Source organism: Pseudophryne corroboree, chromosome 3, assembly GCF_028390025.1.
Source record: "Pseudophryne corroboree isolate aPseCor3 chromosome 3, aPseCor3.hap2, whole genome shotgun sequence".
Taxonomy (NCBI): Eukaryota; Metazoa; Chordata; class Amphibia; order Anura; family Myobatrachidae; genus Pseudophryne; species Pseudophryne corroboree.
In genome coordinates, this window is record NC_086446.1 from 666,577,426 (window position 1) to 666,592,947 (window position 15,522).

The 15,522-nt window shown below is 42.6% G+C and overlaps 1 long non-coding RNA gene across 1 annotated transcript; it reads right to left on the reverse strand.

Annotated features, from left to right (window-relative positions):
- Window positions 1-1,552: 1,552 nt before the first annotated feature.
- Window positions 1,553-4,714, reverse strand: LOC135058150 (uncharacterized). The gene is made up of 3 exons (XR_010244640.1): window positions 4,635-4,714; window positions 2,770-3,342; window positions 1,553-1,640 (listed from the first exon to the last, which is right to left on the reverse strand). It is a non-coding gene; the product is annotated as an uncharacterized LOC135058150 (long non-coding RNA).
- Window positions 4,715-15,522: the final 10,808 nt, after the last annotated feature.

Below are 15,522 nucleotides of genomic sequence, written 5' to 3' on the forward strand. Positions count from 1 at the left end.
TGTACCCTTGCGGGCAGGGCTGCCAAGAGAAATCCTGGGCTCTGGTACAGTAACCTCCTGCCCCCCCCCCCCCCCCCCACCCTGCAGGAGGTGAGGCCACACCCTGTTAGTTGCATGGCTGCACCACTTTGGGGGCATGTCTAGCACAAAAGAAGTACAGGTTGAGTATCCCATATCCAAATATTCAGAAATACGGAATATTCCGAAATACGGACTTTTTTTAGTGAGAGTGAGATAGTGAAATCTTTGTTTTTTGATGGCTCAATGTACACAATCTTTGTTTAATACACAAAGTTATTAAAAATATTGTATTTAATGACCTTCAGGCTGTGTGTATAAGGTGTATATGAAACATAAATAAATTGTGTGAATATACACACACTTTGTTTAATGCACAAAGTTACAAAAAATATTGGCTAAAATTACCTTCAGGCTGTGTGTATAAGGTGTATATGAAACATAAATGCATTCTGTGCTTAAATTTAGGTCCCATCACCATGATATCTCATTATGGTATGCAATTATTCCAAAATACGGAAAAATCCGATATCCAAAATACCTCTGGTCCCAAGCATTTTGGATAAGGGATACTCAACCTGTACCTAGTACTCCCAGGAGCATGTCATACCTTCCAGCAGTTGGGACAAAAGTGTTCACTATTAGGATGGTGGGACAGTCACATAAAGCTGCATTGGTTGCAGAGAGCATTCCCTGGAACACCATAATTTTGTGAAAGAGGATCCTCCATTGTAATTTTGGGATAAAGGATGCACTATCGCATGTAAGTTAAATCACAGTGGCCCTCATTCCGAGTTGATCGCTAAGTTTTTCGGACGCACAACATATTCGCAAAGTTGCGTTAATGTAGTAATTTTGCGAACTTCCGCCCTCAACGTATTTTTGCAAATTCGCACGCAGTATTACACAAAGTGGGCGTACGCCAAATGACATCGCAGTAATGCAAAACCATCGCAGCATTGCGAAATCATCGCAATAACACATACTTAATCGTAAAAATACTAAGTTTGAGTATATTTACAAAGTTTGGCGTAAAAGTGCACACTTTTAAGGTAAAACGCACAAAAATGTTTTTTTGGACTATTAAGTGCAATTACACCTTTCCTTTTAAAGACCACAAGCCCTTTTCAATTACGAACCCAATTAGTGTTTTGATTGTTAATGTTCAAAAACAATTAAGTCTGTGAACAAAACCAGATTAACACTTTGTTGCCATAATTGCCCATCAACATGTCAAAGTGTAATTTTTTTTTTTTTTTTCTTCACTTTTTTAATTTTTAAAGGTGTTGTTTGTGAATGAAGGTGTTTACATGTTTCTTAACACAATATTATCCTTTTTTTTTGGGTCAAAATGTAACGTTAGATGTGTGTAATTTTTTTGTCATAAAAATTCTACCTGCAAATCTGCTGATCCTTTTTTGCATTAAGAAACACAACACCCGGTTAACTTTAAACAACTTTTTTTTTATTTGTTTTTGTTTTTTTTTGTTTTTTTGGTAAATCAAATATTCTAAATTATGCAAATTTTTCCAAATGGTCCACACAATCCAGCATTGCTTGCAGGTGTTGGCGCATGGTGTTTAGAATCCCTGCAAAACTTGTGGGATCTCCAACTGCAACATCTGAAATTAAGATGCAACACAAACATTAATAACTTAATTACATTACTTATTAGCCAAGCAAGGCGCAAAGCACACTTAAATGCTGGCATGTACAAACTGCTGGACTCCAGCTGTTGTGAAACTACATATACCAGCATGCCTTTACACAGTTTTGTGGTCAGGGAATGGCAAAGCTGTGTGAGGGCATGCTGGGATGTGTAGTTTCTCAACAGTTGGAGTGCCGCAGTTTGGACAGGTCTGCTTTAATGGCAAAGTTACTACATCCTGGCTGTTTTATGGTACAATCATTAGCAGAACACACAAGCCTGCTCAGCCTTTTTTTCAGATTTTAAAGTGTTCCAGACCATGTGTTACATTTACTACTATGTGAGTTATATTTAAGATGGAACGTTGCCCATATCAATCAAGCCAAAATATGATTATTATATTGTAGAAGTGGCTCCCAATTTTTTAAGTATAATCTTATTGGTTGCTATGTCCGACATCCCATGTTAAAGATAACTACCATCTTCGTCAATGTGACACCATGTTGGCATTCATTCCCATTTGTTGTTTATTTTTTTTTTAATTTTTAGGGGGTTGGTCCTGCATCATCACACTGCATAAACACATCTTCAGCAGCCCAACATATCATAGCATTCCCACACTCCCTGAAAGCTGCCCTTACTAAATAAGTGGAAACATGTTTGACTCGAACAATTATTAATTTTGAGAATGTAACTTTCACACAAAAAAACAGTGTGTCATTAGGCTGCATAACAAAGTGAAGCATGTGATTTGTAAGTGTAAATATTCAGACTACACAGGCCCAAGTGTAAAAGGCAAACAACATACTAAACTCCACTCAGGTCTAACTGTTTCACTGAAAAAGTAACACATATAAACCCTGTTGTCCTGGCAACCCTGGCTACCTAATGAGTGTCAACCTAGAGTGGACACACAAAACATTGCACACATACACACTGTACATATAATGACACTCACAAATATGTAAAGGCAACATGTACACCATGATGAAATGTTTAAATATTTTTCCAGGGTCCAAGAATTCAAACAGTACAACACTGCATGTTTTGGCATTGTAAGTGTAAGTGGGTAATCTTACTGTAGAAAATTTAAATAAACTTACTTTCCTCGGAAACATCCAGACTCCCGGAATGTTCTGCAGGGGCTTCCTCTGCCCATTCACTTGGTGGGGATGTTGCCTGGATGGGGGAAGGCGGCTGGATGGGGGAAGGAGGAGGGATTGGGGAAGGAGGAGGGATTGGGGAAGGAGGAGGGATTGGGGCAGGAGGCTGGATGGGGGAAGGAGGCTGGATTAGTGCCGCAATTTCAGAGGGGGGGTCTGATTGAGAGGGCGAGGGGGGCGGAGAGAAATTTAAAGCAATAGAGGGTGAGGGGGGTTCAGATGGGGATGTCGAAGTGGAAGGAGAAGGGGTATGGGAAGGAGGAGAAGGGGTCCCAGAAAGAGATGGAGAGGTGTGGTGAGAAGGGGAATGGAAAGTGGAGTGGGCCAGGGAAGCTGAGGGGGACTGGGAAGCTGAGGGGGACTGTGAAGATGAGGGGGACTGGAAAGCTGAGGGGGAGTGTGAAGGGGAGGGGGAGTGAGAAGGGGAGGGGGAGTGAGAAGGGGAGGGGGAGTGAGAAGGGGAGGGGGAGTGGGAAGGGGAAGGGGGTGGGGAGTTGTGCCGTTGTTGTTGTCCTAGAATGAAAATATTGTCCACATTTTTTAATCATGCCAAATTACATAGTATTGATTTTTAAATATAAATGTTATGTTACATGTTTTTTTTTAAAAAATTTAAAATAGAAAATCAAACATGTTAAGATCCTCTTCATGTTGGCCATAGCAAACAAAATGAAGCCAAACTTTAACTTTGAAGCTCATTCCTTAATCTAGTCCATTGAGTCATAGTGATTTGTCTAGGCAACATCACCAGATTACTATTCAAGGGCCCTTATTATATAGCCAGCACTTATCAAGTATTTTGGACCAGTTTCCTGGCTGCTTCTTATTTCTTGGAAACATGCACTTGTTTCGTGTCACTTTACTACAGTCAGTACTGTTTCCCCTAACCACACACACTGACCTAATTTCCTAAAAAGGAGACTGAAGGTTGCAATTAGCCTACCACTTACTGTAAAATGTAGGTAATTCAAAGGGGATTACAGCTGGAATTTAGTTTGCAATTGTCCAAAAGCATGTGCTCTGCAGGGGTTGCATATATAACATGTGCAGAGAGAGTTAGATTTGGTGGACTTTTTCAATTATGGGCATGGAAAATACAGGCTGTTTAATTTAAACACAGCAAATTATTGAGATGCTTTAACACACCCCACCCAAATCTTACTCACTCTGCACATGTTACATATGCTTCCCCTGCAGTGCACATGGTTTTGCACAATGGTTTACAAAAAACCTTTTGTTCAAAATTGGGAAGATCAAGCATTATCACATTTTAAGCAAAAAATCTTATGTAATGTAACTTACTTCGGGTATGGAGAGCACGGATTTGCTGGCGGATCTCCGCCAACAAATCTGGAGTCCGCCTGCGGAGATCACTCCATCGCCTCTCGAGCTGGATGATTGTCCGCCTGCTGCGGACGCGAGTCCGCAGCAGGCGGCGGACCTCCGCGTAGGCCTCGCGCTTCACCCGATTGGGGATGAAGCGCCCAACGCGGCCTACGCGGCGGTCCATCACCGCTACCAGCACGCGGAGCTCCCGCCTGGAGAACGGTGCTGCACGCATCATGGCAATGGCGTTTTCCTTATTTGGGCATATATTTATAGTGTCTGTTAGCATGTGATTGGCCAAAAATATGTCATTTCTAATAACTTTATTGATCTTTGCAATGCTGTGAAGAGCAGAGTGTTATTTTGCACGAGCGGAAATTCGCCTTAGCAGAAGCGAAAATGTTTGTTAGAAACAATTAGAATAAACACACAGAGACACAGACTTTACTGAAAATTACTAAACATATCTGTGTACTCACCACAGGTCGTGTGATCATTCAGCTGGACAGTCACAAAGTGTCAAACATTGAGGATCATTTGTTTGTGTGTTTGTTTACATAATCAGGATTTGAGGATATAAAATAAATAAGGACACTATTTATTATCATTACAGTATTTAAATTATTACATAAACATTGTCAGCTTAACGTGTTTTTGTTTTTTGTGTTTAAAAAGAAAAAACCATTCCAACACAACAACAGCATTACCCAATCACTTTACAAGAACATACTAAATGCAATCATGTTTAAAAATACATAAGCATACTGGGTTGTATTATTTGTGCAAATATAAATGTTAAAAACACTATACCTGAAATGTTCTGCTACAATTCTTGCCCTCACTTGGCTCCCCCTCCGTGTCACACTCCCCCCACCGAAGCGTGGCACAACCCCTGGCTCCTCATCAGGCAATTCCTCTGCCTGAGGAAGCTCGACACTAATCCTTACCGCGATATTATGGAGTATTGCGCACAGGACCACTATTTTACTTGCCATCTCCGGCGAATACATGATGTCGCCACCCGTGCGGTGGAGCACACGAAAGCGCCCTTTCAGGACACCAATTGTGCGCTCCACCAGCTGCCTAGTGGCAGTAAGCGCGGAGTTAAATGCCATCTGTGGTCCTGGCCTGGGATTACGGTAAGGAGTCATGAGCCAGGGGGTGCAAGGATATCCACGGTCTCCTGTTGGAATAAAAGCAAAATTTTAGATCACAAATTTCATATATTTTTGTAAGTTTGTAACTAAAATATTTGAGCAACAACTCACCCAATAACCACATGTCTGGTCATTGACTTGATCTTAATCTCTGCCATATCCCTGATTGTCTAATGACATACGCATCATGGGAACTTCCTGTAAACTTTGCGTTCAGGGAAAGGATCTGGAGGGATGGCCCACAAACAACCATTACATTCAGAGAATGAAACAGTTTCCTGTTTCTATAAATTTCTTCATTATGTCTTGGTGGCTGAATAGCAACATGTGTGCCATCCACAACCCCAATAACATGTGGGAAGCGACTACCACCTTCCGCAAATTGCCGCTTCACCACATCTAGGGCACCAACATCCAAAGGCATAGCAATAAATTGCTTAACACGCTTGATGAAAGCCTGGCAGACACGTCGCAGGACCTTACTGAACTGGCCCTGCGACATGCCAACCAGGTCTCCAACAACATGCTGGAATGATCCTGTGGCCAAAAAATGTAACACTGCAAGGAATTGTGTCAATGGTGGTATTGCTGTAGGATACCGAATTTCAGACTCCAGATCACTCTCTATTATGGAGAGAGTGTCTAGGATTAGATGTGGTGGCAGCCGGTATCTACGCACCACCACATCATCTGGCATCCCAAAAAGTATGACACGGGTTCTGAAAATTGGTGGCCTAGCACGCCTCCGTTGCCTTGGTTGATGAGGAGCCGGCTGTGGTTGTGGGGCTGGCGGTTGGGGTGGGAGTGCTGGCGTGGGTTGGGGAGGTAGGGCTTCTGCCGCAATATGTATTGACATCACACACTTTTTGGAGAGAATGTTAAGAAATGTAAAAAAAAAATAATTCAAAGTTTTCCAAAATTTTACACAATAACTGTTTTTACAATTGTGGTGTCAACTTACTGCAGGAGCGTACATTTTTTCTGTGTTGAATTCATGTCCAAAATGCAAAAATAAAAAGCAAATAAAACTAAATTTAATATTTGGATATAAAAAACATATATTAATGCAAAAAAACTTTATAAAAAAAAAAAACCAAAAAAATAAGAAATTTAGTACCTAGTCCAGGAAAGACAAACACTACTTTGCAGATCAATCCTGGAAAACCCAAACACTTTGTTTAGCAAACTTTACAAAAAAAAATTTAACAAACACAAACAAGCACCAACACAGGCCAAGGACACTTACCTGCTCCTAAAGAAATAAAGTCTTGTTTTTGTGGACCACACCCAAAAATGAAGACAAAATTGGTTTTTCTCACCAAAAAAAAAAATCCTACAAGAGAACACAAATGACAGTCAAAAACAGCATACAGACACTTCCAACAAACAAGCTCCAACACAGGCCAACGACACTTACCTGCTCCTAAAGAAATAAAGTCTTGTTTTTGTGGACCACACCCAAAAATGAAGACAAAATTGGTTTTTCTCACCAAAAAGTAAATTCCTACAAGAGAACACTAATGACAGTCAAAACAAAGAAGCACGGGAATATTTTCACAAATGGACTTGCAAAATATATATGTGTTATAAAAATTAAAATATTAAAATGTATTAAAAAAACTTGCCAACACAAAAAAAAAAAAAAAAAACAGAATACTCACAAACGAAAATACCCACAAAAAATGCCACTGTCTATATTCAAAACGCAAAGAAAAGGACAAAGGTATGCTTGACAATTACTCACTCTGCCAATTCCACTATCACCTTCCCGCACAAGCCAACAACTCAAACGCCAAACTACCAACACTTACAGCATGCACAGTAGGCCCTTAAATAAGCAGTGCAATCATTCAACAGAATAACAGTGTACACCTGTGTGAATTAACAAGTCGCACGTAGGTATATAAGCGCACACACCTCGGCGTACACACGTCATCACAAACATGGCTTCTCGTGAGCAAATCGCAGCAGAGATAGACCGCATTGCAGAGCAGCAGATGGCATTGCAGAAACAACGGATAGAGTGTCAAAGGCGCTTGTTAGAATACGCCTCTGCGGAGGTTAATGCAGGACCTAGTACTCTGCAAATTTCTGCTTCTGAACCTCAACAATTGAGTGTGGATACCCTGCCACACACACATAGTGAGCAAACTGAGGGAGAATTGACTTTAGCCACACAAACACAGCAGACAGAAGCTGCTAGTGAGGAGGAAGATGGAGATGACCAACCTGAAGAAACCTCACAGGCTACCTCCAGACGGAAAAAAAGACAGCCTGCATTCACTAAGAGGGAGTTGCGTGTCTTGGTCACGCAGGCCATGTCCAAAATACATAGGGGCCCCAAAAACATGGGGGCTGCTTCCAAAGAACGCATCTGGAGAGACATCACAAAATCTGTGAATGAAGTTGGCTCTGTCGTCAGAACATCACAGGAAGTGAGACGACGGTAAGTGCATCTTGACAATCCTTTTTCTGTGCTAAGTTGCATAAAAAATGTAGTTACATGTCATGTTATGTCTAGCAAACACAAGCAGAACATGTGTGCTATATATTTACTTTGAACAATAAGAAGACTCAACTTTTTCCCTCTTTCACAATATTTATGTAGGTGGGCCGACTTCAAATCCCGCCTGAAGGCAAAGAGGGCTGCGGAGTGGAATGCCTCAAGGGCAACAGGGGGGGGACCACCTGTCGCTGTGGAGTTTACTGACTTGGAGGAGATGGCGATGGCCTGTGTGAGTTATGAGGAGGGCCAAGGGGTGTCTCATATGGACACGGACCTGCCTGAGATTCTGACGGGACATGACTTGGAAGGTAAGTTTACACATGTATTTGTCTGAAATTTGAACTGTATTAATAATCTTAAACTAATTTTGACTCCAACTTTTCCCCCACACATTCTTCTATTTGCTTGCCACAAAACACAGCACAGGGGGGTGAACAGTTTGAGTCACAGGCCGGTTATGTGGTTGAGGCTGAGGTGGAGGGACCTAGTGGGTCTGCCAGTGTGGGCCAACAAAACCCACCTATGCAGGTTCCTACTGGCCCCCCCACCCAACCCTCTGCTATCCCGGAGATCCTGCTTGAAATTGCTAGGTATGGTGAGAGCCTAAACACATTTCAAGACGGGGTCATCCGGGAGGTAAGCCAGATAACTGTCCGGCTCACTGAGATCCGAACCTGTGTTGAGCAAGGTGTTGCTCAACTCTGCCAAAGTCTGGCAGAGATCAGGCAGGCCCAAGAACAACTGGCCTCCTCAAACCAAAGCCTTGCAACTAACATCTTGCAAGGGCTCCAGGCCATCGCTGTCTCCCTTGCCCACAGTGGCAGAGAGCCAACCACTTCGGCTCCCTCCCCTGCCCCTGCCCAGGAAGAACAGGACACTGGGCAGGCCCAACGAAGGTCACTCCGCAGACCAAGCAAAGAAGATCAGCCTCAGGCGGGGCGAAAAAGAAGAAAGTGATGTCTCTCCAGATGGGCAGCACCCATGTTTTTGTAGTTGCCTCTATGTTATTTTGGACTTGGCTTGTGTGGCCAGAATGGATCACTCCCTCTTAGTGAAATGTCTTTTTTCTGTTTGGAGGAATTGTAGCCTGTGAGTTTCTTTTAAAAAACAACAGAGCCATCTTCCTCTCACTAGTGTGCTGTGTATTGTTGTGTTTGTGTGGTGGATACTAATTATTTCTCAGTTTGTGTCACATTTTTGTGTGGCAGGGTGTGAAATATGTTGAATTTATGAATTTATAAGATACTTTTGTCAGAAGCAGAAATTTGCAGAGTACTGAGTTCTGCAATATAATTTTTGTCAGTGCCATCTGCTTGGTGCCTGGTCTATCTCTGCCTGTGAGACTCATGTGGAGCCATGTTTAAATGTTGGATCATATTATTTCTGAAATAAAAAATATAAATTCAAAATGTGTGCAATTTCTTGAAGGTAATGCATTAGCAAAATCTTACTTACAAAAAGATTATGTCAACATATAGACACTTGGTGACCAATCTGCTAATTCTCCTTCAAATTTAAAAAAAAAAAAAAAAAAAAGGTATGTTTTGCACCACACTTTAATGTCCATATTAATAAAACAGACACGACAACTTGATAAAATATCTTTGGACAACATGACATCATTGAAAACATTGACAGATGTTAAAAACATATATTATTGTGACTTTTAAAAATAAATCATAGTGTATGCGGCATTATGTGGGTGTTGGTTAATTGATCAGAATGTTGCAGAATTATATAACTTTAAATAAAAATGTAACTTGTTTGTATTTAGTAGTCTAACACACATTCAAACATTTCTGCACAATGCTTACACACCAAGTTAAACACAAATAACAACCTTATTTAACAGTGTGTGAGATTAATATGTGAGTAGAATAAACATGTAATGTGTGTTCAGTCAATTGCTGGTTGGTAACTTTCATGGGCTCAGTAATTAACAAGTAATTGAACATCAGATGAATGTGCTCTCCAATTAACTGCTAATTACTGCATACACACTTGTACCAGTACTTCGCAAATGTAGAGTAACTGCAGACCTACTCTGCTGCTGCGTGAATGTTGCTACGGTTTCCTATGTTAGTTTTAACAGCGACAAAGTTTATGTGCGAAAAACACGCCTATTGCAAGTTGCATACTCCCACACAGTACGCCCACTTTCACGCCCATGTCGGAGCATTGCGAAGTCTCGCCTCCGCCACGCCCACGCCACTCCTTGTTTTCGTTTGGCAGTTACGGCTTTTTTTGTCCAAAGTAATTTTGCACAGTTGTCGTACGTATGTCTTCGCGCATGCGTAATCACGCATTTGCGCATGCGCAGATACTTACATTTCGGACATTTGCGATGCGATGACTCTTAGCGATCAACTCGGAATGAGGGCCAGTATACACACACACACACACACACACACACACACACACATATAAACAGAACTTTCAAGACTAAATATGATTAAAGTTGATTAAACTGAAATGTTGACGTGCACATTAGTGGCCATCACCAGAATATATTGTTACATTAGCAAGTCCCGAGAGTGCCACATTATTTCTGCTTATACTACCTGTCATTCCACTAAGGGCACCCCGGAAATTGCACAGTATTTTGGGCAGAGTGCAAGCCTTGATATACATAGAGTCAGCAGCTTGTGCTGGGCTTATGAGAAGAGCTGTAGCTGCTGCTGCCAGTTAAGTAGGAGAAAGCTCGGGCCCCCACTGGGCCCCTCATTCAGACCTGGGCCTAGGTAATTTGTACCCTCCCCACCCCTCTCAGCACCACTGCTTGCGGGCTGGCTGCACTCGCCATGCTTCAGGCTTGGTAGTGAATTTCAAGCGCCACAGTATCAGAATCTGCCTCAGGTGGTGGCATGGACCACCACTTGAGTGGGAATATCAGGTGGCGGTCTGGATATCGACCGCTGGCATTTTCCCTGCTGTTGGGATTCCGGCATTAGTAATTCAACTGCTGGGATCCCATCTTTTGGTAAAACAAGCAAAAGTTTAAAAACATGTGAAAACCCAAAAAAAACTTGTGTCGATCATGTGAGTGTCAGCTATTTCCAGGTTGACATTTTGACCCTATTGAACTTTTGTACCTGTCAATCTTTTCACTAGTTACAATTATAAGGTGTGCCACCAACAGCGTTATTAGACTAACCCATTTGGAGTATAACTGTATAACGTTGGTTCTTACTATGGCACCTGATATTTAAATAACATTAATTTAGAAAAGTGGGTAAATGCGGAACCCCCTTCTCTTGCAAAACCTTTTCATTATGTCAGCCTCATGCTTGAAAACCATATAGTGTCGACCTATTGACTGTCTATATAGACAGTGTAGATCTACCATCCGGATACCCTGCGTGGATTTTATTATAAGTAGATGATTAAAATGTCAAGGTTTGTAGGATCCTTGAGAAATGATATGGTATTAAGCCATTATGTTGACAATCACTATGTTGACTGTGACTATGTCAACACAAGAATGCAGTCACCAGTATTCTGGCACTTTAAACATAATGGTAAAGAGATATGTTTAAAGTTAGAATGCTAACACTATTCAAATGCTAAGTAGCATTCAACTGTGTCACAATACTGGCTTTGGCATTCTCGGGTCAACATAGTCAATGTCAATGTAGTGACTGCTGACATAATGTATATATCCCAATAACTATGCAGGAAATTGCAGGTAAGAGGTATAATTTACTGCTGCTCATGTTCCATAGAGGTGTGGACAAAAATAAACAATGTGTCATGTACTGCAATACCCAGAAATATATGCAACCGCACCTCATGTGCCCTACATATTTGGACTGAGGTATTTTCTAGAGATTCTGACCATCTGGAAATTGCAAGAATATTTTAAGTGGAAAAAACACGTACATTAGTGCTATAAATAATATGAAATATTCCCTTCTCCATCACCGACAGCTAATTTAAATGATAATAGTAACACAAGATGGAATCTTGTTTTCTGGATTACTGTAGAACTGGTGACATCTGCGCACCAAATAGCAAGGCACAACAAGTATGGCAAAGTATCAACTCCACTTAAAACAACTATATCATCTAGAAATAACATCATTTTTAATGTTTGTTCTTACTGTGCTGGTTTAAATATATGGGACTAATTCAGACCTGGTCGCTGCAGCGGCACTGTACGCAGGCTGAAACCCTGTGCCGTGTGCGCACGCGCAGCAGCCGCACTTGTGGCTCTGCCTGATTGACAGGACTTTTCACACAGCTACGATCAGCTCTGAAGTAGGCACTAAATCTATGCTGCAAGGAAGAAATAATTAAGTTTCACTTACAGCTACTAACTACTGGACAAGTTTATTAACATTATCTATCAGTAATTACAAATTATCCACACAAAGTATACTGCTTTCCAAATAATGTAAACAATTTACATACATGAGTAAAGGAAAAAAAATATAATCCAGACATTTAAAATGCACAAAACCAAATGTATGCCCAGTCTGATCACAGATGTGTGCAGGCAAACTAGTGATGTGCACCGGACATTTTTCGGATTTTGTGTTTTGGTTTTGGATTCGGTTCCGCGGCCGTGTTTTGGATTCGGGCGCGTTTTGGCAAAACCTCACTGAAAATTTTTTGTCGGATTCGGGTGTGTTTTGGATTCGGGTGTTTTTTTCAAAAAACCCTAAAAAACAGCTTAAATCATAGAATTCGGGGGTCATTTTGATCCCATAGTATTATTAACCTCAATTACCATAATTTCCACTCATTTCCAGTCTATTCTGAACAGCTCATACCTCACAATATTATTTTTAGTCCTACAATTTGCACCGAGGTCGCTGGATGGCTAAGCTAAGCGACCCTAGTGGCCGACACAAACACCTGGCCCATCTAGGAGTGGCACTGCAGTGTCAGGCAGGATAGCCGATTTAAAAAATAGTCCCCAAACAGCACATGTTGCAAAGAAAAAAAGAGGTGCACCAAGGTGGCTGTTTGACTAAGCTAAGCGACACAAGTGGCCGACACAAACACCTGGCCCATCTAGGAGAGGCACTGCAGTGTCAATCAAGACAGGATGGCACTTCCAAAAAATTGTCCCCAAACAGCACATGATGCAAAGAAAAAAAGAGGCGCACCAAGGTGGCTGTTTGACTAAGCTAAGCGACACAAGTGGCCGACACAAACACCTGGCCCATCTAGGAGTGGCACTGCAGTGTCAATCAAGACAGGATGGCACTTCCAAAAAATTGTCCCCAAACAGCACATGATGCAAAGAAAAAAAGAGGCGCACCAAGGTGGCTGTGTGACTAAGCTAAGCGACACAAGTGGCCGACACAAACACCTGGCCCATCTAGGAGTGGCACTGCAATGTCAGGCAGGATGGCCGATTTAAAAAATAGTCCCCAAACAGCACATGATGCAAAGAAAAAAAGAGGTGCAATGAGGTAGCTGTGTGGCTAAGCTAAGCGACCCAAGTGGCTGACAAAAACAACTGGCCCATCTAGGAGTGGCACTGCAGTGTCAGACAGGATGGCAGATTTAAAAAATAGTCCCCAAACAGCACATGATGCAAAGAAAAAAAGAGGCGCACCAAGGTGGCTGTTTGACTAAGCTAAGCGACACAAGTGGCCGACACAAACACCTGGCCCATCTAGGAGTGGCACTGCAGTGTCAATCAAGACAGGATGGCACTTCCAAAAAATTGTCCCCAAACAGCACATGATGCAAAGAAAAAAAGAGGCGCACCAAGGTGGCTGTTTGACTAAGCTAAGCGACACAAGTGGCCGACACAAACACCTGGCCCATCTAGGAGTGGCACTGCAGTGTCAATCAAGACAGGATGGCACTTCCAAAAAATTGTCCCCAAACAGCACATGATGCAAAGAAAAAAAGAGGCGCACCAAGGTGGCTGTTTGACTAAGCTAAGCGACACAAGTGGCTGACACAAAAACCTGGCCCATCTAGGAGTGGCACTGCAGTGTCAGACATAATGGCAGATTTAAAAAATAGTCCCCAAACAGCACATGATGCAAAGAAAAAAAAGAGGCGCACCAAGGTGGCTGTTTGACTAAGCTAAGCGACACAAGTGGCCGACACAAACACCTGGCCCATCTAGGAGTGGCACTGCAGTGTCAATCAAGACAGGATGGCACTTCCAAAAAATTGTCCCCAAACAGCACATGATGCAAAGAAAAATGAAAGAAAAAAGAGGTGCAAGATGGAATTGTCCTTGGGCCCTCCCACCCACCCTTATGTTGTATAAACAGGACATGCACACTTTAATGAACCCATCATTTCAGCGACAGGGTCTGCCACACGACTGTGACTGAAATGACTGGTTGGTTTGGGCCCCCACCAAAAAAGAAGCAATCAATCTCTCCTTGCACAAACTGGCTCTACAGAGGCAAGATGTCCACCTCATCATCATCCTCCGATTCCTCACCCCTTTCACTGTGTACATCCCCCTCCTCACAGATTATTAATTCGTCTTCACTGGAATCCACCATCTCAGGTCCCCGTGTACTTTCTGGAGGCAATTGCAGCTGGTGAATCTCTCCACGGAGGAATTGATTATAATTCATTTTGATGAACATCATCTTCTCCACATTTTCTGGAAGTAACCTCGTACGCCGATTGCTGACAAGGTGAGCGGCTGCACTAAACACTCTTTCGGAGTACACATTGGAGGGAGGGCAACTTAGGTAGAATAAAGCCAGTTTGTGCAAGGGCCTCCAAATTGCCTCTTTTTCCTGCCAGTATACGTACGGACTGTCTGACGTGCCTACTTGGATGCGGTCACTCATATAATCCTCCACCATTCTTTCCATGGTGAGAGAATCATATGCAGTGACAGTAGACGACATGTCAGTAATCATTGGCAGGTCCTTCAGTCCGGACCAGATGTCAGCAGTGGCACTCGCTCCAGACTGCCCTGCATCACCGCCAGCGGGTGGGCTAGGAATTCTGAGCCTTTTCCTCGCACCCCCATTTGCGGGAGAATGTGAAGGAGGAGATGTTGACGGGTCACGTTCCGCTTGACTTGACAATTTTCTCACCAGCAGGTCTTTGAACCTCTGCAGACTTGTGTCTGCCGGAAAGAGAGATACAACGTTGGTTTTAAATCTAGGATCGAGCACGGTGGCCAAAATGTAGTGCTCTGATTTCAACAGATTGACCACCCGTGAATCCTGGTTAAGCGAATTAAGGGCTCCATCCACAAATCCCACATGCCTAGCAGAATCACTCTGTTTTAGCTCCTCCTTCAATGTCTCCAGCTTCTTCTGCAAAAGCCTGATGAGGGGAATGACCTGACTCAGGCTGGCAGTGTCTGAACTGACTTCACGTGTGGCAAGTTCAAAGGGTTGCAGAACCTTGCACAATGTTGAAATCATTCTCCACTGTGCTTGAGTCAGGTGCATTCCCCCTCCTTTGCCTATATCGTGGGCAGATGTATAGGCTTGAATGGCCTTTTGCTGCTCCTCCATCCTCTGAAGCATATAGAGGGTTGAATTCCACCTCGTTACCACCTCTTGCTTCAGATGATGGCAGGGCAGGTTCAGGAATGTTTGGTGGTGCTCCAGTCTTCTGTACATGGTGCCTGAATGCCGAAAGTGACCCGCAATTCTTCGGGCCACCGACAGCATCTCTTGCATGCCCCTGTCATTTTTTAAATAATTCTGCACCACCAAATTCAATGTATGTGCAAAACATGGGACGTGATGGAATTTG